A 27,477-nucleotide genomic window follows, 5' to 3' on the forward strand; every position below is an offset into this window, starting at 1 on the left:
GAAAAGGCTAATGAGGACTGCCAAAAAGCATTAAAGCTTTTAAAAGAGCCCACTCTGCTGGAGATGATAGAGGCGTGTAAGAACATCGGGTCAAACTCCCATAAGGCACGTCTATTGGCTGCCGCCTTTACTGGGCCAAACCACTGCTTCGAGTGTGGGGAAAAGGGTCATTTCAAAAAACATTGTTCTCGCCTTTCAGCATCTACACCTGACCTCCCCAAGACGCCGTGTCGCAGGTGCGGGAAGGGGCGACACTGGACTTCCACTTGTCGCTCCACCACTAACATCAATGGCGAACCTCTCTCTCCGCGTCATTCACCTAGGTTGCGAAAGAGGGTCACCTTTTCATCGTTACTGGACCTAAGGCCTTGTGAGTGTGAGCCGTCGGGAAACGGGGAGCAGAGCGCCCAGGGGAGCGCGATGACACAAATCGCCCCTGCATTGCACTCCATCCTGCGCCAACCATCGCGCCCAGCTACCCCGTAGCTCGGCGGCCGCTCCCTGACCCGGTCCAGGTAAAAAACCAATGTTCTCCACTCCCCTGGATTATTCTAACGGTCGTGCACCCCTCCACTCACCTAAGCTCGTATGAGCAGTTGGCCAGGGTCCGACCATCGGCCCCAGTCAACCCTGATTCAACATATCTAATCACGTCACATTTCTCAGCAGTGGATAAAGGCATCATAGTAGTGCCCACACTCCTGACCGGACTCACTAATACTAACATCGCGGTGTGTTTAACTGTACATCTTCCCCCCGTCCAGCTGGAGGATCGCTTCCCAGTGGCCAAGATGGTCTCCATGGAAGACCTGCTGTGTGTTTTATCCACTGATGAGGAGCAGAGGAGAGAACAGAAGGAAGTCCTCTGGACGACGACTGTTAAGTCTTCTTGCCCTCTACTAAAATGTCTAGTTTACTATTCACAGCCCAGACAGCTGCAGCAGGTCAAGGTGGAGGGCCTCTTGGACATGGGAGCGGACATCACCATAATCGCCTCCAAGGACTGGCCACACGGATGGCCCATACAAACAGCTTATGTCCAAGTCAGCGGCGTGGGGGGAACACAATATCCAGTCCGGAGTCAGGTGACACTCACTGTTTATGGACCAGAGGGCAGACCAGCATCTCTCCAACCCTATATTCTTAATATTCCTATTACACTTTGGGGAAGGGATGCCATGGAGCAGTGGGAGCTCAATTTGAGCACCCTGTCCCATGAACAAAATTTTTAGGTGGGGTCACTGAAGTGCTGCAGCTCCCCAGACTGAGCTGGAAAACAGAGATGCCAGTCTGGGTTGATCAGTGGCCCCTACCTAAGAAAAAGCTGCAAATTCTAAATGATTTAGTGAATCAAGAATTGGCAAAAGGACACCTGGAGCCTTCCACCAGTCCCTGGAACACTCCAGTGTTTGTCATCCAAAAATCCTCAGGCTCCTGGAGATTTCTCCAGGACCTGCGCAAAGTTAACGAAGTCCTTGAACCAGTGGGAGCCCTCCAGCAGGGAATGCCATCACCATCCATGCTCCCTGCTGAATGGCCCCTAGTGGTGATTGATATTAAGGACTGCTTTTTTCATACCTATCTTAATCCGGCTGATTCGGTCCAATTCGCATTTTCAGTCCCTGCGATCAACGCCTGTGAACCTCACCGCAGGTTCCAGTGGCGAGTGCTCTCCCAGGGGATGAAAAATTCCCCAACACTCTGCCAGATGTTTGTGGCAGAGGTGTTGAGACCAATTCGGCAGAAATACCCGCAGTCAATCATCTTCCATTATATGGATGATGTGTTGATCTGCGCCAAATCCCAATTGGCAGTTGAGAATACTTTAAATTCAACCATTTCGGCCCTAAAAGAAAAAGGATTGGAAATATCCCCTGAGAAAGTACAGAGGGAAGCACCTTGGAGGTATTTAGGACTCCAAATTACAGGAAGGGCCATAAGGCCTCAGGTAATTGAAATTGACAAATGAGTCCACACATTGAATGACCTCCAAAAGCTACTGGGGGCGATCAATTGGATCCGACCTGTGTTGGGAATCACAACCGGTGATCTCCATCCCCTTTTTGAGCTGCTAAAAGGAGATGCTGACCTGTCCTCCCCCCGTTATTTAACATCAGAAGCAGAAGTTGCCTTATCCACTGTTGAGAAAAAGATTACACAAAGGCAATCATGTAGGAGGATGGAGGGACTGCCATCCTCCCTGGTCATCATAAGGGAACAGAGACAGCCACTAGCCCTCCTGGGCCAATTCTCAAGTGACAGTAAAGACTTCTGTTTGTGGGAGTGGGTATTCCTCTCGTACCAATTCGGCAAGACGATCACCACCGTCTCAGAAATGATTGGTAAAGTAACATTTAAAGGCCGCACTAGGTGTTTAGAGCTCAGCGGTGAGGAGCCAGATTTTATTTACCTCCCACTGACTTCCGAACACCTAGAACAACTGCTGCAAACCTCCATTGACTTTCAAATTGCCATCGGAGGCTACCCGGGAGAAATTCGACTTCACCTCCCGGCGTGCCCGTTTATTCAAAGACTGATTCAAATTCCATTAAAGCTAAAAACTGTACAATCAGACTTGCTGATAAAAGGTGCGAAAACAATTTTTACCGATGGCTCAGGGAGAACCGGAAATGCGGTGATAATTTGGCAACAAAACGGTGATTGGCAGCAAGATATCCATAGAGTGCAAGGTTCTCCCCAAATCGTGGAGCTTTCTGCAGTTGTGCGCACATTTGAAATTTTTAGTGGTGAGCCAATTAACATTGTTACAGATTCGGCTTATGTGTGTGGTGTGGTCAAACGAATTGAAAATTCATACCTTAAGGATGTAACTAATCAGGATTTATTCAAGTTATTAACCAAATTGTTTCTAATTTAAAACAGAGAATTCGGCTTCTTCGTTGTCCACACCAGGTCACACACTACTTTACCAGGTCCTGTGGTGGAGGGGAACCGAATTGTCGATCATCTGGCAGGTATGGTAGTCACTCCCAATTTATTCCAACAGACAAAGATATCCCACGAGTTCTTTCACCAAAATGCACGGTCACTGCAAAAGCAATTCGGCCTCAAATTATCCCAAGCTAAAGAGATTTTAAGAACGTGCCCTAATTGCCAAGTAATCACACCGATCGTCCCAGAAGGGACCAACCCCAGGGGTCTTTCGGCATTGGAAATTTGGCACTCAGACGTTACGCACGTACCTGAATTCGGAAAACTAAAATACGTGCATGTGTCTATTGACACCTTTTCAAAAATGATTGTAGCCACTGTGCATTGTGGTGAAAAGAGCCGTGATGTGAAAAAACACTTTCTGTCTGCATTCACAAGGATGGGTGTCTCGAAGCAGGTGAAAACGGATAACGGGCCCTTCTATGTGTCTGCGGACACGAAACGATTTTTTGAACAATGGGGAGTGCATCATACCGAACCCTTTTTGCAGTGCCCGGTCCCATTTTCTTTTCCCCGGACCGTGGCAGATGCGTGTGTTGTCCATTCCTGTGCTCTGTTTACTGCAAACATTATGACTTGCCAGGCTGGAAAAGCATTGTTAGCTTGGGGGTCTCCCCCCTCGGCTTTCAGTTTTATAAGTTTTCCTATTTTGTCCCATATTTCTATGTGAAGGGCTTCAACTAATGGCAGTTCAGGGACAGCTGCCTTAATAAAGCATACAAGCTCTGTTAGTTCGGCCCTCGTGACTTGTATGTGATATAGTTTTAGCAGGATAGCCAGTGCATCTATGTCCTGTGATATTTCAATGGGGAAAAAATTTCCCATTTTACCTTTCAGTCTCGGCGCTGTAGACGTGCGCCGCTGGAAAGTCTTTGTCTATTTGCTGGCTTCTCCTTGTTCTTGGTCGACTGGGTCTGTGTGGGTGGCGGAGGCGCTGTTTCGCGGCGGCGGCAGCAGGGCTCGGCAGCGGGCAGCGGCTGTGGCAGGCGTGGGCTGCGGAGGTGGCTGCGGGCGCGTGGCATCTGCGGCGGGCGGCGGCGGGCGCTGTCTGCGAGCGGCTCGCATGGGGCGCAAGGTCCGGGGGCTCTCCGGTGGCTTGGGAGCGATGAGAATTGGCGGTGATTGGCGGTGTGCAGTCCTAGCGCCAGTCCGGCGGCAGAAAGCGGTGAAAAGCTCCTTTGAGGTCTCCGCGGCTTCTGAGTGGTTTTTCCTCGGCTTGGAGGGTCTACGCTGTCGTCACAGACAGGCAGGGATGGGCAGGAAGCAGTAGGCTGTGGCTGGGGGAGGGCAGCTGTGATGCGTGTTTGGCTCGGCTTCAGTAGGTCCTGCACGGTTTTGAACGTGGCGCGGGGGAGGGGGGCCGGCAGGGGCGTGGTGCGGCTTCGGCGGGTCCTGCGTGGCGTGGGGCCAGCAGGGGCGTGGCGGTGAACTGCAGGAGTTTCTGCTAGGCAGAAAACCGATGTGGGCTTTGCGGGTTCTGGCAGTGGGGCTGAGGATGTTAGAAGGCAGCAGCGGTGGAGTCGCTTTTACACACACGGCCAAGTCATGGCAAGCGGCGGGTAGCGGGGCTTCCCCGGCGGTTTTAAGGTGCTCCGCCGCCCGGGTGTCCGAGCTGCGGACACGGCACTGCTTAGGGAAAAGTCTTTGCCATGTGGGATGTTGGCGCTGCCTCTCAGCCTGACTCACCGCTCCGGTGTATGTTGGACCCTGCTCCGCTCTCTCTGGCTGCCTCAATCTGTCGGCTTTTTTTTTTCTTCTTTCTTCTTTTCTTCCTGTTTCTGTGCACTTTTCTTAATATTTTTTGAGCTCACTAAACTAAGATTGTGTTTCTCAGACGCTCTGAGACAACGGCTTAAAGACGTCTTTTTCGGTGAAAGATTCCTATATCGGATTAATCAATACAATAACCGGAATCTACCGCTGAAATTCCTGATTCAGGGTAAGCTAATCTGGCCTAATATAGGTTCAAAGCCCCATGCACAGGTGCCACATGTAGGGGCATGTGTCCTTATATAATAAGGAAAATACACACTCTTCGTGGGGAGGTAAAACAAAGAGGTTTATTTCAAATTCGGCACTTCCCTTTATACCCTGATATCATGTGACCTTCTTAACCAGTAGGGTTATCCATTTAGACCCATGCTCCTTTGGGCTTCTCTGCCCCGGCACGTCCCCCATGCCTTGGACACGCCTCCTACATAACACCACTCTCTTTAGGGCACTGAAGTCTTCTAAGAAGGTAAATGAACATTTTATCTCATGACCTGAGATTAGCTCACTTGGTTGGAGCCTGTTGCTAATAACACCAAGGTTGTGAGTTTGATCCCTGTATGAGCCATTCAGTTGAGTTAGACTCGATGATCCTGTGGATCCCTTCCAACTCAGAATATTCTGTGACTCGGGTCAGCAAAAATGAAAGTTCTACCAGAATTTAAGAACTTCAGTGCATCTGGGGTCCACCACAGTTCTAAGTACTCTTATCTCACTTAAAAAAAAACCCACAAAAAAGTGTATAGATATACATCCTCTTCAGCACACAGCATGGACATTGAAATCACACCCCTTTTCTGTTCTTATCCATATATTAACTTTCCATATCAGACAGGTCACCTACCATTACACGGTATTTCTGCCAGTTATCTACATACCTCTCTCTGCGAACACACAGACGTGTTTGGGTGTTTACGAAGTTCCTTGGCCTCTCAAGAATATTTATTCCATCTTCTCTCCATCAACATCCCAGAGGAGTTTTATTACCCCTGTGCCATGAGCCCCGTGCTGTTTGGCAGACATGCTGTGCTGGTTTAAGAGTTAACCAGCAGGGGAAATGAACTCAACGCAAAGGAGAGATTATAAATCAGAATAACAATTTATTAAAATAATACAGTAAGTACAATCATACAAACAAACAATTGGTCTTAACCCACAAAACCCAAATGTATAACCCAGTACCCTGGGGCATGAACAAAGTGGTGTTCCTTGGGCCCCCCTTGAGTCCAAAGTAAAGGGAGAGGGGAAAAACCTGCTGGTGGGAGAGCTGTTGCAGTCTGGTCAAAAGTGGTGATTGCAGTCCAGCTGAGGGTGGTGGTCTAAGTCTGGTTGAGAGCAATGAGCTGCAGTCTTCCTCTGGATCCCACGAGTGGTAGAAAAGTTCTGAAACTCCAAGTTTATATATTCTCCAGTTCAGGCAGGAATGGTCAATCCTTCCCTCAGAGCGGGGAATTCCATAAAAGGAATGGTCAATCCTTCCCTCAGAGCGGGGAATTCCATAAAAGGGTATGAGGATGCTCAGAGCGGGGAATTCCATAAAAGGGTATGAGGACAGGAATACCCCCCCCACAGGCAGGCCCCCTCCCCCCCCAACAACATTTTCTGGGAAATGGCATGGAGGGCCATAGAATACACAGTTTTGGGCTACACCCATCCAGTGATGAATCGGTCCCAGCTGTTCTAACTAGGACACATGCCAACACACTTGCCTCCACATGAGCATCAGGCTCGCACAGCTCTCCCCTCACACAGCCCCTGTGGCTGCCAAGAGGTAGAATAGCAACGCTCTTCCTCTGTGCTCCAAGGGAGAAAAAGAGCTGGTGCTTGCACAAAAAGCAACTATCACTTCTACAAAAAATAAGCATCAGCTACATTTATCTCAATGGTCATTATATATCATCACTAATTCCCTCTGGGAGCACTGCATTACAACAGCAGAGGCATTCAGTATCTGTGAGGGATGGGAACATCAACTGGAGTCCTTGCACACTGCCTGAGAAGGGTGCAAGTGATGCGGTTCCTTTTTTAATGGGAGGTTTGGCTTTGTGCCCTGGAAGCAAAAAAGCAAACAGTTCTGTGCGCAATGACATGCACTCTGCTTGTATGTGGAGTCACAGAAAAAGGTCCCTTAGGGAATGGGACGGAGCTTGGAAATCCGCATAGACCTGCATCGCATTCCATCCTCCTCAATTCTTCGTCTTCCACAATTCTCTAGTGAGACCAAAAGAGGACTAACATATATTTAAGGTCTATAGTTTTCCCAAATTAAAAAACAAGAAAAAGAACTATGTACAAAACATCATAATTTTCCATGCTCCCTACCCTCACTTCTGCTTTGCTCATTTCATTTAATTTTCAAGGGAAAAAGCCTTGCTCAGTACAGAAAAAACAACTGCAGAAGAGTTTGTATTCTGCTCTTGCTAAAACTTTATAGCAGCAACAAGCTATTTTGCCTTCACAAAAAAAACAAGTGTCACCAAAGCCAGATTCAGTGATCTGACCAAATATTATCTACTTTCCAAATGTTGCATCCTGAATGACTATATTTTAATAACATGAGAATATTCTGTAACACTGTTTTTAGAAAGTGGAAGATCGATGCCAGGTCGTTTTGATGCAGTCTGCTCTTGGCTATAACATCGCTTCCCCAACAGCAATCAACTAAGGTCAGCAATATAATTTACCCCTTTTTAAATTACAGTGTAGAAACATTTCAGAGAGCACATAAAGTGTGTGAGACTCAGCAGGGACTCGGGAGCTCAATCATTAAGTGCACAAGGGGGCACATTCCCTTCATTCATGAGTGTACTTCCCATTAATGCTAATAGCATGTTGAGAAGAAAATATGCTCCATAAACTTTCATTACTCACTTTTTCCCTTACTCTTTGACAAATGAGCCACTGATGTAGACTCAGAGGTAGGTCCACTTCTCTCTATCCCAGTGCTATAGAAAACCAAAAAGGCTTTTCGTTGCAAGCACAGACGCTTCTATCTACATCTCATGCTGTGGATTTGAATAAATCCCACTTCCAAGCCACTGAGGGATTCACAGATTCACTAACAACTGTTGCCAGAACACTGCCTCTTTCCCCTCTTCTCACCTGCAGTCCCCACATTCCTGCCCCCTGCATAACATCAGGTCCCTTGAAGAGTCAATTCCCATTAATCAAGCAGAAAAATAAATTCTCTTCTATTGTAGCAGAAAACTAAGGTATCTCTAAACTTCTCACATCCAAAGAGGCTATATTTTCCACAGTCAGGTGAAAACCTGATACAACTCATATCCTGGTGGTGTTCCAAGTGTTTAACTACTTTTTGCCCATTCAAATTACCATAACACATCTCTGTAAGATACAGATTTTTATTTTGTGTCCTAAACTATCTTTGAAGGTGCTGCCACATGTCATTTTTAGTAATGTTGCTGATGAACAAAGTAGCTCTGAACAAGGAAAAAAAATATTTTTCCAAGAGGAGAAGAAATTGCAGATGTTGAAATGTCTGCTTTGGGAATCATTACACAAGTCGCACACAAATGGGAGATTTGGTCTTTTTTCACAGGTGAAATTGTGACAGCCTTTCAAGGAGTATTCAGAAATAAAGGCAGTTACGGGATGAGCAGCAGTCCCTGCTAGCAGGGGAAAAAAAAAGGGAATCTGGGGAGTGTTACCCGGGACGAAGGCATCCTGCCTCCTGCAGCTTCCTGCTACACCAACAGCCACCATCAGAGCTCAGAGCTGAAGCTGCCATCCCTGCTCTGTCCTTGTGCCTGGGGCTGGGCAGGACACTCAGACAGACTCAGGAGTCTACCCCAGCTGCACGAGCCATTCCTGCTCCCTGCCTGTCCCTTCTCTGCAGACAAATAGGTGGTAGAGGCAGACGTGATATGCTCTATGGTGCTTCTGCCAGTTCTGTCCCTCATCTCCCCACATCTGTTCTTGGCCTCAGTCTCATTTCTTCATCCCTCCTCAGCCACTAACAGGCCTGCTTTGGAGGAAAAAAAGGTAGAAAGAGCATATCTTGAGCAGAGACTTACTGGCATTTGCTTTATATTAGTTTTTGCTTTTGTTAGGATGCAAGTAACACCTTTATTACCTTGGCTGCTGGACTTTGCAAGGGAAGAATAAGTAGAGATAAAAACAAGCCTGAATGTTTCTTCCTCCACCAAATGCACACTGGCCCCACAAAATTCAATTTACTAAACACAGTAGTCTCACACTGGCAAAATTCAGTTTTATCCACAGTAATAAGAAGCCTCAAACCAGTTCTGATTTCTTGAACCTGATTGCCCCCTTTCAATCTGCATTTTCATATACTGGGAAAAAGAAAAACCTGCAAGATAGTGAAATACAACTGGAAATCCCAGCCTCTCCTAAAATTTGTTACTTCCAGAGCCTCTGCCAAGCTCTACTCCTTTCCTCCTATCTCCCAGGACAGCAGCTCATAAACTACATCCAAATCCTTGTTGCAGCACATCTGCCTCCACTAAAACAACAAAAACACAGATTTCTTACTGTTGATACATTTACAAGCTGGTCATTTAAAGCCCTCTTGGTTCCCTCGAGAACTGAAAATTGTTTGAATCAAAAACTCAGTATTTAAAATACAGCAAGTCTAAAATCCACAGACTTAGACAACCAATCTTTATTCTAAAGTAATGTCCACTGACCACCAGGATTTCATGCCAGATTGAAGTCTTGTAGGGAACCAAAACTAAGCAATGCATTTAATTCAGCTCCAGAGAACTCCTGCTCTCTGCAAGCCTGATCCACCTGTGCAGCTACACAAGCTCCCTAATATGCAACCCAAAATTTTGCTAGACTAAAACAATTAGCAAGTCTATTTACAATTAAATAATCAATAAAGAAAAGGTAATTTACAAAAAAAGAAGCACTCAATATTCTTCAAAAAACGAAAAGGTTTGAAACTCATGCATTAAAATCTTTAGCTTGAAGACATCTGGATAAACAGATTACTAAATAAATGGTCTTATTTGAAAAAACAAACAAACAAACAAACAAGACAAGCATATCTAAACCAGCTCTACTGCGTCTCAGTTATCCTCTAAGCCATTCAGGGCAGTGGGCATTCTCACAAGGTATCCAGTCCTCCTTGCACTAGCTGTCAGCTCAGATGCTCACCTAACAGCGTCTCTCCTCATAAGGGGCCCTGTTTCACTCAAACACATTTTTTCCAAGCAGAAATGCTGCATAATGAATGAATCTCAAAAGTAAGACTAACTATATTAGCAATACTAGCTAGCATTTAGCAGAGGAGTACATATACCCCCAGAACACACATCAAGACACGCCACAGCTCAGCTACTTATTAACCTGGAATATATCTCTCAGGTTTAATGGAAACAGCTGCAAATAAACTACAAACAGGTGGACCGAGTTATGGGAGTTATTGTTCATGGAGTTATTGCTCATTGGCAAAGAAGCCTCAGCACAGCTCTGCTGGCAGCAGCTGGAGCTGGTGAGCGGAGCTGCGGCAGGCCCTGAGAGGCAGTCGGGGCAGGGGACCCTGGAGACTCCTCCACAGGAGCACTCGGGGCAGGGGACCCTGCAGCCCCCCATGCAGCCGCTGTCCCCGTGAGCTGCCTGGGGTCACAGAGCCCCTGAGCCCCCTGCCCAGCCCTGGCCGTGGGCACCCGCGGCATCACCTCCGCTCACAGGGCTCCTCTGAATCCACTCAGGAGAACAGGAAAAGAATGCTTTGTGGAGGTAATACCTGCTGTCCCATATCCCAAACACAGACTCCTCTTTAAATTCACCTCCTATGCATGAACTGGGAAAAAACGCTGATGCTGACAGGCTGGGAAACCAATACCTACACAAACAGTTTTCATATTAAGCAGATCCTCAGAAAACACCAATAAACTAGAAGGAGCTGGCACTGTGTGGTGTTGAAGGCTGGAGTTGATTTTTTTAAAATTTTGTTTGTTTATTTTGAGGGAATTTTCCCCCCAGTTGTAAGTCAAAACTAGTTGTGTTAATGAAATAACTTGACTTTAAGAGGTACTGAAATCCATAAAATTTCTGAGAAGTCTAGGGCTTGAGAAAACCAGGTTATTCCTTTCCTGGTCTAACTATTAACATGGATAATTTTTAAAAAAAATTTTGTTTGAATTTGTTCAGCAGATAATTTAGGAGACATTTCATAGTCTGTCCTGCATTTGATCAATCCAAATCACTGTTAAACCTATCACTTTCACCAACAGTACATTCACTTCAGACAGGAAAGGGAGCATCTTTTATTCACTAAGAATAGTTCTTTTAAAGTGATTTTTTGACTTTGACTTGTGATAGAGCACATGTGCTAGAGATTAACTGGAAACTACTTTTAAATATTCAGTATTCTGTGTGATAGTATCAATGATCAAAGATGCAAGGAATTCTACTGATTAATTAATAAACTAGGCTTTAAACCACAAATATGGAGCAACCAAAAATAGGGAGCTGTCATTCATGAAACATAAATCAGCATTTTCCATTTCTTTTCCCACCTAGCTAACCACAAACGGTAATGAGCCATAGACAAAAACTCAATGGCTTTTTGGGGAAAAATTCAATGCCAAAACAGCCTAATCAACCAATTGATAGTAATCGTGTAAAGAACATTATCTAAACTTCAGTATTCTTACTAATTATTGTAACAGGGAAAGCATGAAACTAGGGAAGAAGAGAAAAGGGACTCACAATTCTGTTTTTACTGCAAAACCTGCAAAGGAAATAAAAAATCCCAGTCTTAGCTATATTGCTGTTGATATTTGCAACAGATTCTCCAAGCTGTATGAATTTTTAATGCATATCACTCACATACAAATATTTGCTCTTAATGGATGTTTTTCCTTGAAGGAATGCTAAAATGTGTACTGAAGCAGAAGGTTATAAGGAAATTGTTATTGTCATTTCTACTCAATTACTGCCTACACAAGAACTGTCATGCAGTGAATGCAAGAGAAACGCCACCAGTGATGGCGAATTTCCTGGCTTTTATCACTGTGTCAAAACATTACCATTCTGTAATCACAGGCTTTCATGTAAAACAGCTTAAATGGCAACAAAATCCCAATGTGAAGCCTTTTTAAACATCAATTTACTGATGGTAAGGAGCAGGATTAAGCACAGCTTAAATTCAGTAAGCTGGTACCTAGAGGAACTCCCTACCTAAGCATGGGCCACGTTTTCCACAACACAGGGAGACAGACCCCTCTGAGGGGCTTTGGAACAGTGTAGACAGCAGGAGGGTGGTGGGAAAGGCAACACAGACTGATCCTGTGACACAGGGATTTCCCTACAATAGGCATTCCTTGCCATGAAGCCTTTCCTGGAATTCATCTTCAAAGTTTGGGAACCAGGAATGCTGGTGTTCATCAAGAACACACAAACCCAAGTTTAAACTGCTTTCCTGTGCCTCAGGTTTCTAAATCCAACTTATCCTTGGAGTCCCCTTGCCAGAAACACCGTTTGCTCTCTGGTTTTGTGAATATTAAAACCATCTCTATTACATGATGAACCCAACCGATGATACTGAAAGGGATCTGGACCAGAGTACATCTTGGGGTGAGATGCATTCTCCCGGGAAAGGGGAACACACACTCAAACCTCACTTCATAAAGAAGGAGGTTTATCCCTAAACCAGATCAGTTGGGAAAGAAGTTCCTTCTTTGGGCTCCTCAAGTCTAGCTCATGGTTTTCTTAGCCCCTGCTGAGACTCAACTTCTACTATTCTGTGAACTACCTTAACTTCTAAAATAAGCTCAAATTAAATATTTCTCTTATATGTGCCTTCAGTAATTTATTTTTTGCTAAAACTAGCTATTTAAAGGTGTCAAATTTATAAATGAGTTTGACCATTCTGACATATAAATATTTCAACTGAAAAAATCCAACACCAATTCCACACTTTAAGCCCCAGTGCAATGCTTCCCTCTTGATCATAGTTCAGCCCTAAAACACCTCAGACATACAGAGAGTGTAGGGGAGAAGACATCCTATTATGACAGCACAAAATGACATATTAATAGATCCACAGCTACCCTAAGCTGCAATCATTACAGAGCAGCCGAATCTATCTATCCCATTGTGTGTGGATCACACACTTTCAGATACAGACATTCCTTTATAGAGCTTGCAAAACCTCCGTATGGGAAGTCAGATTAGCATTAGTTACTTTTAATCATGAGGGGAGCACACACACACACCCCATATCTCGGCTCACGTGTGACCTTCACTCCATGCAGGAGGCTCTGCTACTACGTGCACAACTTCTTATGCCCTGTTTAGGTTTGTTATCTGCAGAAACCACCAGTGCTCACAGCAAAACTGCACTGAGACACAGGGCAGTGCTGTAACACTGTTATGCCTGAGCAACTCCTTCCCCTCAAGTCACTCAGACATGATTTTATCTCTGGAAATGAAGTATGAAAGCGTGAAAAACTATTCACAGCTTGATTACTGCATTTCCTGTGAGCCAAAATACTAGGACTGTGTGAATACACAGTAATCTTATTTACAAATTAGGCTGTTAGAAAACTTTGATCCGAAAGGAGGCATCTGTGTGTTTTCTGCTCTGCAAATAGTCACATCAGGTTGCCTAAAACGGCTTGTTTCTTTGGTTAGGGGCGATAGTCATTTATGAAGATGATCTATTAGGTACTTGTTTCTAAAAATAAAGGACAGCACTCTACAAATTATAATTCCTTCTGCTTTGGAAAGTTGGAGGAATATCTCTGGATCAAACTGTGAAACTGTTCCAGACTCACTGGATATGAAAAGCAGAGCAGTAGGGGAGAGTGCAGCGCTCCCAGGCTGGGTGCTGGAGCATTGCCATTTCTCCTTCAAATTTCAGGATGAGCCCCCATCCCCAGCTGAAAGGCAGTGATAACAGAAGTGCATGACTGATGCATTCCCCACTGGTTTTACAAGCGGCATTGCTTTCAAAGTACTTGCTGTAGCACCAAAGAAAACCAAACCACACAGACTAAAAAAAGAATTCAACCAAATGGCATAAGTTTTGCATTAAACACAGCTAAGGAGCCACCTTCCAAACAGGGTTAATTTATGGTGCTTATAGTGGGCACACCACCAAATCCTCGGAGTACTCTACACACAGATATTAAACTCTGCCAAGCCAGTGTGAGTTAGGGTTTAGTTACCAGCTCATTAAAAAACATAGAACTGACATGGATGAATTCCCGTGTCTGTTTTCAAAATGCCACCTTTTACGTTTATGCTACACAAATTTTACACTTGACTAAACAAACATCAAATCTAAAATCCAAGTTTTTAGACTTTTTTTCCCTCACTTAAGACCAGATTTTGTCACAGCACTGCATGTATTACAGATTTTGGCAAGATGAGTAGCTGTAATCAATTTTATTGTAAGAACAATTTCTTTGTTTATATTAATTCTTAGAGTAATAAATAATTTACTTTACTATTAGAAGGGATGACAGGCAGCAGAGCTTGCAGAAAATCAACATTAAAACCAACAGATGCTGTAGTCACACTATCAAAGTACATTTAAGCCAGGTTTTCACTGAGAAAACAGTAAAATATATGTTTTAACTGAGTGGGTCCCTCGGTCTATTCTGGCAGTACGTACTTCCCCAAACTAGGACTTGTCTCAGGGATAAAGAACAACTGGATAGAATTATGTAGTCTGTACCATATTTTTTAAAAGCAAAAATCTTTTATGCCACAATTTTCTGTAAGTTAAAATTTTTAGAAGAGCAAACATTTTCATTTAGAACTTGATAATGAGAGAAAGCCTGGTAGCTTGCTATGGAATCCCATCTTGACCTCACGTGTATTTGGTTTATAAACCAAGTTGGTGTTAGGCTTTCTGTACAAACCAGATCCCATCATCTCAGCAGTTCTCAATCTTCACATCCCTTTTTGAGCCAAAGGCACAAACGTGGTTTGGGGATTCTGTTCACATGGAATCATAGACTGATCACTTGGAAATTATCCTCATTCAGTGGATGTACCATGATACACTTTTCAAGCATGACTCCTTTGGTTAAAAGCTAAGGGATGTTTTGAAAAATACCCTGCTTTTGAGGAAATCAGTGGCAAATTTTTCATCAGGAAATTTGGGAATTAATTTGGAATAACTGAAACTGCATTTTTCTTCCAGCATTGTATCATGAATTTAACATTATTTTATGTGATGCTCATGATGAACACCAACATACAAAAGCCTTTATATTATCTTTGAAGTAAGGAAAACCTGGTGTATTTAAGACTGGCAAAGAGAAGAAGAGAAGCAACTGTCTCCTTACCCAAATATTCAGAATGATGATTTCCAGAAGCAGGGAGTGGCTCATACTCTGATGGTAATGGAAAGCAAACAAATGCTTTCCTATGTGGCTGACACCTATTTGGATACTGCTGCAGTGCTGTTCCCTCTGGCTCCTGTCACAGGACTTTTAAAAAAGCACAAACAATCCCTGATGACAAGCATTTGCCTTTCTAGGTTCTTTCCATCAGGAAACACCTGCATGCCTGCTGCTCTCCTTCAAGTCTTCCTCATAAATCAGCAAGTGGAAATACCCAGACAGCAGACTCTACCTTAACGTTGGAATAATTCTGCTTTTACTGAGTTGGCTCAACTTTCCTACACAAACATTGCCAGGACTATAAACTGGTGAGAGTGGGAAATGCCTGTCACACCACAGAGCACTGGAAAGGTCAGAGGAGTCTCTGCTGCTGCCCTGAACAGGCTCTGGGAGCCATGTGAAAGGCAGGTGTGACGGCAGAGTCTGCAGCAAAGGTGGAGAGCAGCACTTCCAACTAGTTTTACGACATGCAGTGTTACAGGAACATTCCTGTCTGGAAACATGCCACATGGTCCTTCAGCAGGAGCCCTCCTTGCTCTGCTTGCTCACGCAAGTGGCAGCAGCTGGGCATCCTCGCTCATGGAGCAAATGAGTTCACTGGTAAATGCCCATTCCTCAACAGTCTGACCTTGGCTCACAGGAAAAGAGATCCAGTTACATGTGTTGAGAAAGCACTCAGACAGAATGTAGCACTGTGACAGACTGTGTCCTCCACAGCCCTGTTGCATCGCTTCTGTATAAGGGAATGTAGTCCCTATACACCCTCTCTACAGAACCTTGAAAACACAAGTCCCTTTGCCTCAGAGAGAGCAAACTGTGAGAGGCTCAGGTGAACCAAACTGGCAGACACTGTTAGGACTAAGCCGGAAACTAATTTTGCATTTTAACAGTTTGTGCTGGTTTGGCTGGGGTAGAATTAATCGTCTTCACAGTGGCTGGTATGGGGCTATGTTTTGGATTTGTGCTGAAAACAGGGTTGATAATATAGAGATGTTTTTGTTATTGCTAACACAGAGCCTTCTCTGGTTTTCATACTCCCACACTGCCAAGGAAGTTGGGGGTGCATGAGAAGTCAAGAGGAGACACAGCCAGTACGGGTGACCCAAACTGACCAAAGGGATATTCCAGATTATATGACATCATGCTCAGTATAGAAAGTGAGGGGAAGAAGGAGGAAGGCGGGGGATGTTTGGACTGATGGTGTTTGGATTCCCAAGTCACTGTTCTGTGAAATGGGGACCTGCTCTCTTGGAGATGCTGAACACCTGCCTGCCCATGGGAAGCAGGGAATTAATTCCTTGTTTTGCTTTGCTTGTGTGTGCAGTTTTTCTTTCCCTATTAAAGTGTCTTTATCTCAACCCACGAGTTTTCCAGCTTTTACCCTTCTGATTCTCTCCCCGATCCTGCTGGGCTGTGTGGGGCTTGGCTGCTGGCTGGGATTAAACCATGACACAGCTAAAATGCAAAACTTCTGGGTTTGCTAGGTGTAAATCTAAACCTCTTGGCTTGAGTAAAAAAGCAGTGGTTTGGATTGGTTTTTGTTTGTTTTGTTTGCATCTTTTTTTTTGGTACTTTTTAAAAAACAGTGCTTTAAGTATTTAAGAGAAATGTATTTTCCAAATTCTTCAAAAGCCATCATGAATTGCTTTAATATTTTCGAAAACTACCCATTCAATTTTCTAGCCAAAATCTATTTGCCTAGTTCTATCTAGATTTGTAAAAGCATCGGGACTCTCCAGGTAATATTCAGGTTTCACTTCATATTTGGGACAGTGCCAGGCAAACCTGGCTCCCCTGACACAGCACCGGGACAAGGACAGGGAGGGACTGGGGTGGGGTGGGCAGAGCGGCACCAGCAGATGTCCAGTAACACCAGTTCAGTCACGATCATTTATTTTCTTCACTGTTCTCTAAGGACTGAGGTATCATGGAAGTCTATAAATTGCAGCTTCCTCATTGCAATTTCAGTGCTCTCCTGCCATGCATGCTCAGGAAGGACAGAAGCTCCAGAAGTACAGTCAGTCAGTTTAGTGTTTAGGCTTTGCTGATATTTTTAAAAATATGCATTATTTCTATTAATTACATGTCATATCTTGTAATATTTTTAGAATTGTCTGAGACTATTCTAAGAAACTGAGGGATTTAGTTATGAAAGAAATTCTCTTAGTCTTATTACAGGTTTCTAAAGAATGTCTTAGAACTTCTTTATCTATGTATTTAACCTGTATAAATACCCTAGGAAAATAACTACCTTTTGGTAAGATAAAAACAATTTTTTCCAACATTATATGTGCGTTTATATATATATATATACACACACACATATATATATACACACACATATATATATATAGAATGCATGTGCATTTTGACTGCCAAAGACAGTCAAATTTTGACTGCCAAAGACATGTATAATTTTGACTTCACAGCACCAAGACCACTGGTGAAAACTTATTTGTGGCAAAGCATCAACATGCTTTACTTGACCTTGTAGAGAAAAGGGTAGAATTGGTCTGGCTTTTTTTTTTTCCTAAATGAGAGTTGAGACCAAGAGAAACATTTGACTAAGGAATTTCATAAAAGGTCAAAAAGACATTGAAAATTATCTTAAGAGTAGTGTTAAGCACAGCCCTGAGAACAAATCCTGCCTCTGGTACATGATATTCATTTATAATTCTTTAACATACATAGGAAAATTTTATTTTAAAAATTTCAGAGGTGAAATTAAATAACAAATTACTTGGAAAAAGCATTAAATCAATCAGTTTAGAAATCAGCTAAATATTAACTGAATGTCTAAAATATATGCTTAAAATACATAAAACCTGACAAATTACTTCATCAGTTTCTGCACAGGACCAATTACAACAGTGGAATCATTGTAAATGATATGAAAGTTAAAAAGACACACAATTTTGTTAATAATTTGTTCAAAATATTTAAAAAATCAAGACTTTCATGGGACCAATTACGTTATGCAACTGTTATGCAAAACATCTTCCTAAAGACACCAATGAAATTCATTAATTGATTTTCACGTTTGCATAGAACTTAACATTTAAGAGAATATTTTCATTTAATTAAGCTCTTCACCACTGAAAGATGTTAATGTAATCTTAATGATCTAGTGGTGAAATTGGAAATGAAGTGCTAACTCTGTTTTAGAATCACAGAATCATAGAATTATAGAATGGTTTGAATTGGAAGGGAACCTTGAAGATCATCTTGTTCCACCCCCTGCCATGGGCAGGGACACCTTCCACTAGCCCAGGTTGCTCCAAGCCCTGTCCAATCTGGCCTTGGACACTTCCAGGAATCCAGGGGCAGCCACAGCTTCTCTGGGCAACCTGTGCCAGGGCCTCACCACCCTTATAGTAATGAATTTCTTCCTAATATCTAATCTAAACCTACTCTCTTTCAATTTGAAACCATTCCCCCTTGTCCTGTCACTGCAGGCCCTTGTCAATAGCCTCTCTCCATCTTTCCTGTCAGCTCCTTCAGGCACTGGAACGCTACAATCATGTCACCCCAAAGCTTCCCTTCTCCAGGCTGAACAATCTCAACTCTTCCAGCCTTTCCCCACAGCAGAGCTGCTCCATCCCTCTGACCATCTTGGTGCCTCCTCTGGACTCTCTCCAGCAGCTCCATGTCCTCCCTGTGCTGTTCCCCAGGGCTGGAGGCAGCTCTGCAGGGGGGTCTCACCTGAGGGGGCAGAGGGGCAGAAGTAACTCCCTGGTGGTTCACCTGCTGGTTACGCTGCCTTTGATGCAACCCAGGGTACAATTGGCTTTCTGGGCTGTCAGTGCATGTGGCTGAGTCATGTCGAGCCTCCCACCCACCAGCACCTTCAAGTCTAGGGAGAAGCTCCCCAGGGCAGCTCCATCTGTTCATCCCCCAACTTGGATTGATCCCAGGGTTGCCCCAACCCAGGTGCAGCACCAGCACTTGGTCTTGTTAAAACTCATGAGATTCTCATGCACCCACTTCTCGAACTGTCCAGGTCCCTCTGGGTGGCCCGGTCCTTCATGTATGTCACCTGCACTCTCAGCTTGGTGTCATCTGCAAATCTGCTGAGGGTGCACTCGGTCCCTTCATCTGTGTCATTAATGAAGACACTGGTCCCAATACAGACCCCTGAGGGACAACCACTGGTCACTGATGTCCACTGGGACTCTGAGCTGTTGACCACAGCCCTCTGGACGTGTCCATCCAATGAATTCCTAATCCTCCTAACAGTTCACCCATCGAATCTATCACTCTCCAATTTGGAGACAAGCATGTTGCGGGGAACCATGTCAAAGGCTTTACAGAAGTCCAGATAAATGACATCTGTAGCTCTTCCCTTATCCACTGATGTAGTTACTCCATCTTACCACCTGCAAGCTTGGACGGTGACAGTGAGGTGCTCAGGACGTAGGTTTAATTAGAGTGTCCTTCTCTTAGATGGATGACCTTACAGGGCTAAATGAGCTCCGTCTGCCCGGGTTGGGAATTAGAGTTGTCCTTCTCCTAGGATGACTGCCAGAAGGCTAGCGAGCCCATCCTGCCCATGGACACATTTTATCCAACCCTTCAGTTTTGACCTGTCTGGCATAGGAGACCCTGCCAGAGGCTTATACCACCGCTTGCAACCTCATAAGGGTGCATAAGCTTCTCCACCACTAAAATGATTTAGATGAGCCTTTCTCTCCCTACTTTTCCCCCCAGCCTCCTACACTCAAACCCAAGGACATTCCCTTGCCCTAAACACACTTCCAAGATGCTATAATTCCAAAACAAACCATTCCTGGGCAGAAGCCGCAAGCGAGCCAAGCCCAACACATCCCACCCTCACTGCAACAATGCCGGAACAGAAAGCGATCCCAACACACCCCCAGGCGGGGCGGACACACAGATAAAGGGTCCCCACACCCACCCAGGTCTCGGGCACCTCCCACGACCCCAGCCCAGCTTAAACCCCCCTGACCCCCAGAAAAACCCACTACCCCCTTACCCTACCCCCCACTGAGTCACCACAGGCCCCTCCTTGTACCGCCCACCCACGGCCCTCCAAATGGGACTGCCTCTGGGAATCCCACTGACCCAGCCGGCCCCCCTCCCCCAAATGGGACTGCCCCACCTGGCCTCTTGCTGGTCCGGGGATCCCTCAGGCCCACCTAGTCCCATCCACTGGACTGATTACATGGCTAATGCATCTGTTCTAGAACAGGCAGCAGTTACAAGGATTGAGGCCATGTTGCTGAGAACACAGCTGCGCTGAGCAGGGCACGTCTCAAGGATGAAGGACCACCACCTCCCTAATATCCTGCTCTATGGTGAACTTGCCACAGGCTGCCGCAAGAGAAGAGCCCCAAAGAGGAGATTCAAGGACTCCCTGAAACAATATCTCAGCTTTGGTCATATTGATCATCATCATTGGTCTACTCTGGCCTCCAATCGGGAGACATGGAGACACACAATACATAACGCTGCTGCTTCTTTTGAGAACACATGCAGAATCTTTTCTTGAGGAGAAAAGACAACATAGAAAGAACCGTGTCTTGCCAATACCACCTAAGGAGACATTCCGCTGTGCCTTTTGGAACTGGACTTGTCTACCTCGCACTGGCCTTTTTAGCCATCAGCGCGTTTGCAGCAAGTGTGGGTAGAGTCCTTCTTAAATCTTTGTTCGTGAAGCCCAGCCATGATGAGTTACTCCATGATAGAAAGCCACTGGGTTGGTCAGGCAGGACTCACCCCTCGTGAAGCCATACTGGCTGTCTCCAGTCACCTCCCTGTCCTCCATGTGCCTTAGCATAGGTTCTAGGAGGGTCTGTTCCATGATCTTCCCAGGCAGAGTTGAGGCTGACAGGCCAGTAGTTCCCAGGGTCATCCTTTCTTCTTTATTTAAAGATGGGTACTATGTTTTCCTTTTTCCAGTCACCTGGGACTTCCCCTGACTGCTACAAGTTTAAGAGCATCCTGGAGGCTGGCTTGGCAACTACATCAGTGAATTCCCTCAGGACTCTGGGATGCATCTCATCAGGTCCCACTGACTTGTGAACATTCAGGTTCCTCGGGTGCTCATGAACCTGATCTTTGCTTACAGTGGGAGGGACTTTGCTCTCCCAGTCCTTAACCTGCTGTCCATCCACTCGAGAGATGTGGGAAGAGAACCTGCCTTTGAAGATTGAGGTAAAAAATTTTTAAGTACCTCAGCCTTCTCGTTGTTGTTACTGTTCACCAGAGTTGTTTATGAGACGGGGTACACCTTCTTTAACCTTCCTTTTCTGATTAATGTACCTGTAGAAGCCTTTTCTGTTATTCTTTGCATCCCTTGCCAGGTTCAGTTGCAGTTTTGTCTTGGCCTTCCTCACCCCCTCCCTACACAATTGTACTTCTCTATACTCTGTTACCTGTCCTAGTTTCCACTGTCTATGCATTTGCTTTCGTCCCTTTATTTTGACCAGCAGTTCCCTACTCAGTCATGCTGGTCCCTTGCCTTCCTTGCTTGATTTCTTGCTCCTGGGGATCACTTGCTCTTGTGATCTATGGAAGACTTTTTTAAAGATCTGCCAGCTCTGTTCCACTTCCTTGTCCCCGAGGGCAGTCTTGTGGGGGATCCCTCTGACTATCTCCCTGAAGAGCTTGAAGTCTGCCTTCCTGAAGTTCAAGAGCCTGACTTTACTCCTTATCTGACTTGTATTCCTCAAGACTGCAAACTCTACCAATGCATGATCACTGCAAGGCTCCCTCCAATCTTGACACACCTCATTAGCTCGCTTATGTTGGTGACCATCAAATCTACTATTGCATTCCCTCTGGTAGGGCTGTCTGTCACCTGGCTTAAAAAGTTATCCCTCATGCAGTCCAGTAATCTCCTCGATTGCCTACAGCTTGCCTGATCTTTAAACTGTCAAACACATATGAAGTGGAGTACTTCAGAATTCCTATGATTTGACTTGGATACAATCAGAGACCTTTAGCTGCAGCATTGAATTTTTTACCAGCAATCTCTGACAATCAGTAGCATCTTAGAAGAGAGTATCACTAGTATCTTAGAAGAAAGCCATATTGCATGTGCCCTGCATTTTTCAATCTGCCTTATCAGATTGTGCTTTTAATTGCTAGCAACTGGGATTTTTGAGGATATGTGCCTGCATTAGGATGTCATAAAAAACCAGAAACTGAGAAAAAGTCTCAAGATAAATAAAGCCCATATGCTTTTGATCATGGGTAGGGTTAAAATACATTGTTTTCTCCGGAAAAACTCCTAGAAAATTAAGGAAGCAACATTTTTCTGTGCAATAAAAGAAACAAGACTGGATGAGGAAGAAAGGATGAGTTTGTTTATGAAGTATTTGCTCAGGGCACTAAATTAAGGCTCTGTTTGTGAATTTAATTATAATATTTTCTAACTTTCTGAGAACCTGGTTTCACGATTTATGCAACTTGTGCAATGTGTCACACAGCACATGTTCACCCAATGCTACAGGCTCTCATTAGCAAGCTTCAGAAATCAAACTCTCTTCTGAGGGTACCACAGTCTTCACTCTCCTGTTCCATACCTATGCATCCTCTTCCTGCTGGGTGATGGGCTTCCCCTTTCCCACCCCAGCAGGTCCCTTGCTTTCTCTTCTGTTCTCTCACATGGTGGATTTTCCCCACAATCTGCACAGTCCCAGTCCAGACTCTTCTGTAGCAGATTGCCATTTTTTAGGAGTGGTATTTTCTATTTTAGTACTAGTGCTAAAAAAATCCCACATGCCACTCCCCCTCCTCCTTCTCCTATTGGAGGCACAAAGGGCAAACATCATGGTTGGGATAAGAACAATTTACTTGAAACAGCAACGAGATAAGAAAACAAACAGTAACAGCAGCAATACTAATAACAAAAGGTATAAGAAAATAAATTATTCACATGGACAAACATTCCAAATAACAGACAATAGCAGACGACTCCCTCCACCACATTTTCTCCACCAGCAGGAACCCCTTCTCCTTGGAAGAGAGACTCCTTCCTCTGCCCCCAGCAATGATGTGAGGTGATACAGAATAACGTCCTGGCCATGCCCCTCCTGGCTACTGCAAAAATTAACCCTGTCCTGGCCAGATCCAGGACACAGATCATCCTACCTGAGGGTTCCTTTTTCTGGATTCTTATATTGATACTGCCTCCAGTTTACCTACTGGCTAGATCTTGGCCATTTAAATCCTCAATCCATCTCCTCCACTCCCCCTCATCCTTGCAGCTCTAGGAACACTTAATGCCAGGGAAACCTTGTAAGTTATGCAGGCTTTTTTCTCCCCCGGTCCCAGCTGTGCATCTACACTTTTTGCAGCAGAAGCCAGAAGCTCTAAGCACAACCCTTCATTGCAGTGCAGCTTTCACAGCAACAAGCATGTAGGGTTGGGTGCCCTCCCTGCCTCTGAAGTACAGCTCTGAAGTATCTTAAGTCAGACAGTCCAAAAATAACCCACCTTGAAAGGTAGTTCCTTTGTCTGAAAACATAGCTCTTCATTTTTACAAGACAAACACGACATAAGGGTTTTCAAAATGGATGTTACTCAATTTTATTTGTAATATATCAAGCCTGTCAGTTCTTTTGTGAGTAAAATGAGTGACAGGGTTTACAAAGAGTATTAGCTCTAAAATACTGCACTGTCTTGGGGTTTGAAGAAGCAATTAAATTATGTAGTTGGGAGAACAAATAATCTCAAAGCAGAAAGCACACTTTCAGTTTTCAATGTAAACAAATAAAAGAAAACGCTCCAAGAATGATGTGGTAACATACAGATCTAAATCATACAGGCTGTTTGTGCTCCTGTATAATTTTGCTGCATTGCTTTATAGGAAACATTTGAAGTGAAGAGCTGTCACCAATTACCACTGAACCCACATCTCATCCTTCCTCATAAATTAGCAGAACTATAAAGCTGAAACCATTACAAGCTTCTTAAACGCTTAAAATAAGCCATTTATTATTTTGCCCCTTTGGCCAGCAGGTTAGTTCTGCAAATACTGCAAATTGATTCCAGCAGAATAGAGAGGTTGGTACCTTCTCTATTAGAAGGGTTTTCTTTGTAGCAGAAATGTGTCACTACAGAACTAGTTCTAGCTGTTGTGCTAGGATATACCATTTCCAGTCAAAACATCACATTTGTACTTTTGAATTAACCTTCTCAGCTTAACTCAAGGTCACTTCATTTTCTTCTTCATCATCATTTACCCATTTTCCCTCACAATCCCCAGAATCTCATGGTACTTCCAGTTCCTGCCATGTTTCATTTCGCTTCATACCTCCTCAAAAGCCCTTTCAGTCTTTTCACATTTCTAGTCAACTTTCTTCTAACTGGTCTTCTGGTTCCTGCAGATCTTGCCTGAGGTTTTCCTTCTGCTTATGTCTTTCACGCTGCAGATGTCTGTGCAAACTCTTCTCTGGCTGCAGAACTACCCTTGAAACAGGCCCATGTGCAAAAGCTGCACCTCGGACCTGCACTCATGGTTGCTTAGAGTGGAACACCCAGACATGCTGTGCTGGTGTGTCCCATGAGGGTAGGCTGCCATGGCAGCTTCTGAGACAGAGCCCTGAGACTCCTTCAGTGCAAGCCCAGTAGTCCCTTTTTTTTCCCTCTCTGACAAATCTCCAGAGCTAATGAAGACAACAGACCAAGACCTTATCTGCTCTGCTGCTACAGACCATCTCTTGGACCAGAATACTGGAAATAAACCCAGCAAGTGTTGATTTTTTTTATCATTTGCCTATCATGAAGAAAAACCGCTGGTGATATATCCTACCTTTTTCAATTTGGTGTCATCTTTCAGAAGAGAAGGTTTTGCAGAAACTTCTCTTCAACTGGAAGCACCTCTTGATGTCTTACATTTCTGGTACAGAATGACAGGTCTGGTATACACTTTGAATGGTGACTAATTGACTAGTTCAAAGTAAAGGAAAGATTTGCTAAAGATATCCCCAAAGTAATTTTGGATTCATTTACTTTTTTTTACTTCAATAAAAGCATACTGTTACAGTACTGTGTCCCAGGGTTCACAGTGAATGCCAGTGAATGCTACAACAAAGCCTGCTGTATTTGCATATGCAATTAATGCTGCATATGGTAGCATTCAATCTGTTAGTTATCTCTTTAAACAGTGTTCAGTAATCTGCACTTCAAGAAGTAACATACCACACAAAGCTTTTAAAGTACTTAACAAACATATTTCATTAGTCTTCAGCAACTTCTTAAAGGTGTACTTTATCATCTTTACTTTGCCAGTGGATAAAATTTTACATAGAGAATTAATGTAACATTTTTCAAAGACATTTTGTGTTTAACTCTTTATAAGGCTTAAGAATTTGGTTGTACATCAAGGTCCCCAAAAGGAATTGAAAAGGTCCAAACATGAGCAATGGAAACAACTAATGCATGAGAGTATTTCTACATGAGGAGAGATCAGATAGAGGTAGTTAAAAGAGAATGAACATATGGCAGAGGAGGCACGAGCAACCAGAGCAAAACTTGCCAGTGCCTCTTCCTCATGGTTGAACAGAGAGCTGCAGGGAGATGCACTGGAATGAAGAACAAGTCAGTTAAGAGGGAACAACACTACACACATCTACTGCAAACACATCCCTATAAGAACTCTGTAGGGCAAGAGAGGGCTGGGGTCTGGGCCAGGCCTAGGGACACAGAGCCAGCCAGGGCAGTGCTCAGCAGAAGCATCTCCCCTCCCTGAAGCTGAAGATCTGGCTGTGGGATGGGGGAGATGTCTGGAATATATCTGTTCCCTTCAAAACCACTCATGCTCCAAATAAAAGCAGAATGCCATCTGCATAACTATACAAAGTGAAGATAACTATTATGTTTGCTAAAATACACTTCTGGAATCAAACCTGCTTTAGGTTATTAACAAACAATTTATGGTGCAGGACTTGGAAAGTACCTCCCAGATGAGAATATCAATTCAAAGCTGTTGGGGAGGATTTTTTTTTACCCCTACCATTTCTCTTCCACTGAGGTTTCCTTCTCCTGCTTTTGCAGCTGTCACTGTAAGTCATCAGGCATCAAGGAGAAAAGCATGAGATGCCTGACTGCATCTGTGCCTGTCAGAAGAATAGTGGGAACACAACAGGCTTGCAGCCAGAGGCGAGTGGCCTGAAGTTTGCATGCAACTTTTCAAAGTGCTCTGAAGAGGGTCATCTGGCCTGTTGTCATGAGAGCTGTAAAGAGGGGAATTTGACTCCTGAAAGTAGTTGGTTTCTAAAATCAACAAACTACCTCAAAGATGAGCATCTGAAATCCATACTTTAGGAGAAGGTGCTAGCTAGGAAAAAAGCTGTCTCCTATAATAGTAGAGAGTTAATAATCCAGACTGCCAAAATAGGAAGATAAAGGGAATGCAGCTTTTTGTGTGTGTGTGAACATGTGAAAAAATGACCTTGCGCAACAAAGACAGCCACCTCTAGGAAGCAGTAGCATACAGATATGCCTGGAAAAAACCCATGATATTGCAACCAAGGTTGTTGAATTCAGTAAATTTTTTCTCATAGGATGTAGAAAAAATAAGTAGAAAATGTATAATCCAAACTGGATTCTAACTGAAAATTAGAAAGTATAAAACCTGATAAAATCAATGACATGGAACTGGATTTTTTTACAGGGAAGGAAGAGGTTAGAGGATACTTATCTAAGTCAGAGGGTTTGAAATTGGTTGGGCTTGATGTTCATACTCAGCTGATCAATTCTCAGGGCTGTCAACAGTTATTTGCAATCCCGTGTTCTTCAGAACAGGGATAACTGAGACAAGATAAATATACTTCCTGTCTTTACAAGAGGTGGAAGATGAGGAGACTGAGAATTAGATATGTGTCATCTTAGCTGCAGTTCTTAGAAACAAATAAACCCAAACAATGGGTAAGCAGAGAGAAAATCACAAGAAAATGAGTGTTTGCCTCATTGGATCTGTTCACAGTAATTGGTGTCAAACCAATCTCATTTCCTTTAATAGTAAGATAATAGATTTTGTGTCACATCTTGACTTCTCTAAAGCTTTTCACAGTATTTCATCTCACTTTCTTGTATATAAGCTAAGAAAACACAATCTAGATGAAAATACTAGAGTGAATACAGAACTACTTGAAAAACTACTCAGAGTAGTGTCAAATATTCATTCTCAAAATAGGAGATATAAAAAACGTGAGCCTTACGGGAGGCTGCCTTAGGTCTGCTATCAGTCATTATGAATGGCAAATGACTTAGTGTACCTACTGGATATGCAAATAATGTCAAGTTGGGAAGGAAGGAAGATGTAAATTAAAAAAAAAAAGTTAACATTTAGAGTCTGAAAACCAACAAAACCAGTTGTCGTGGTTTGAGCCCCAAAAGTCCAATTTCCAAGCCCCCCACAATTTGTTTCAGTGTGAGAGAT

General features: G+C 43.9%; 1 protein-coding gene across 6 annotated transcripts in view; it reads right to left on the reverse strand.

The window, feature by feature from the left end:
* Positions 1 to 27,477, reverse strand: part of LOC108509086 (Kv channel-interacting protein 1) — a 165,062-nt gene that overhangs the window by 107,570 nt on the left and 30,015 nt on the right. The window contains exon 2 of one of the 6 annotated variants that reach the window (XM_017838345.1): positions 11,422 to 11,443. The exons of the other annotated variants lie outside the window; for them this stretch is intronic. The gene's annotated coding sequence lies outside the window, so the exon portion shown is untranslated. The remainder of the gene's footprint in view (positions 1 to 11,421; positions 11,444 to 27,477) is intronic. 6 annotated transcript variants of the gene reach the window in all.

Source organism: Lepidothrix coronata, unplaced genomic scaffold (genome assembly GCF_001604755.1).
Source record: "Lepidothrix coronata isolate B3197 unplaced genomic scaffold, Lepidothrix_coronata-1.0 Scaffold332, whole genome shotgun sequence".
NCBI classification, from domain to species: Eukaryota; Metazoa; Chordata; class Aves; order Passeriformes; family Pipridae; genus Lepidothrix; species Lepidothrix coronata.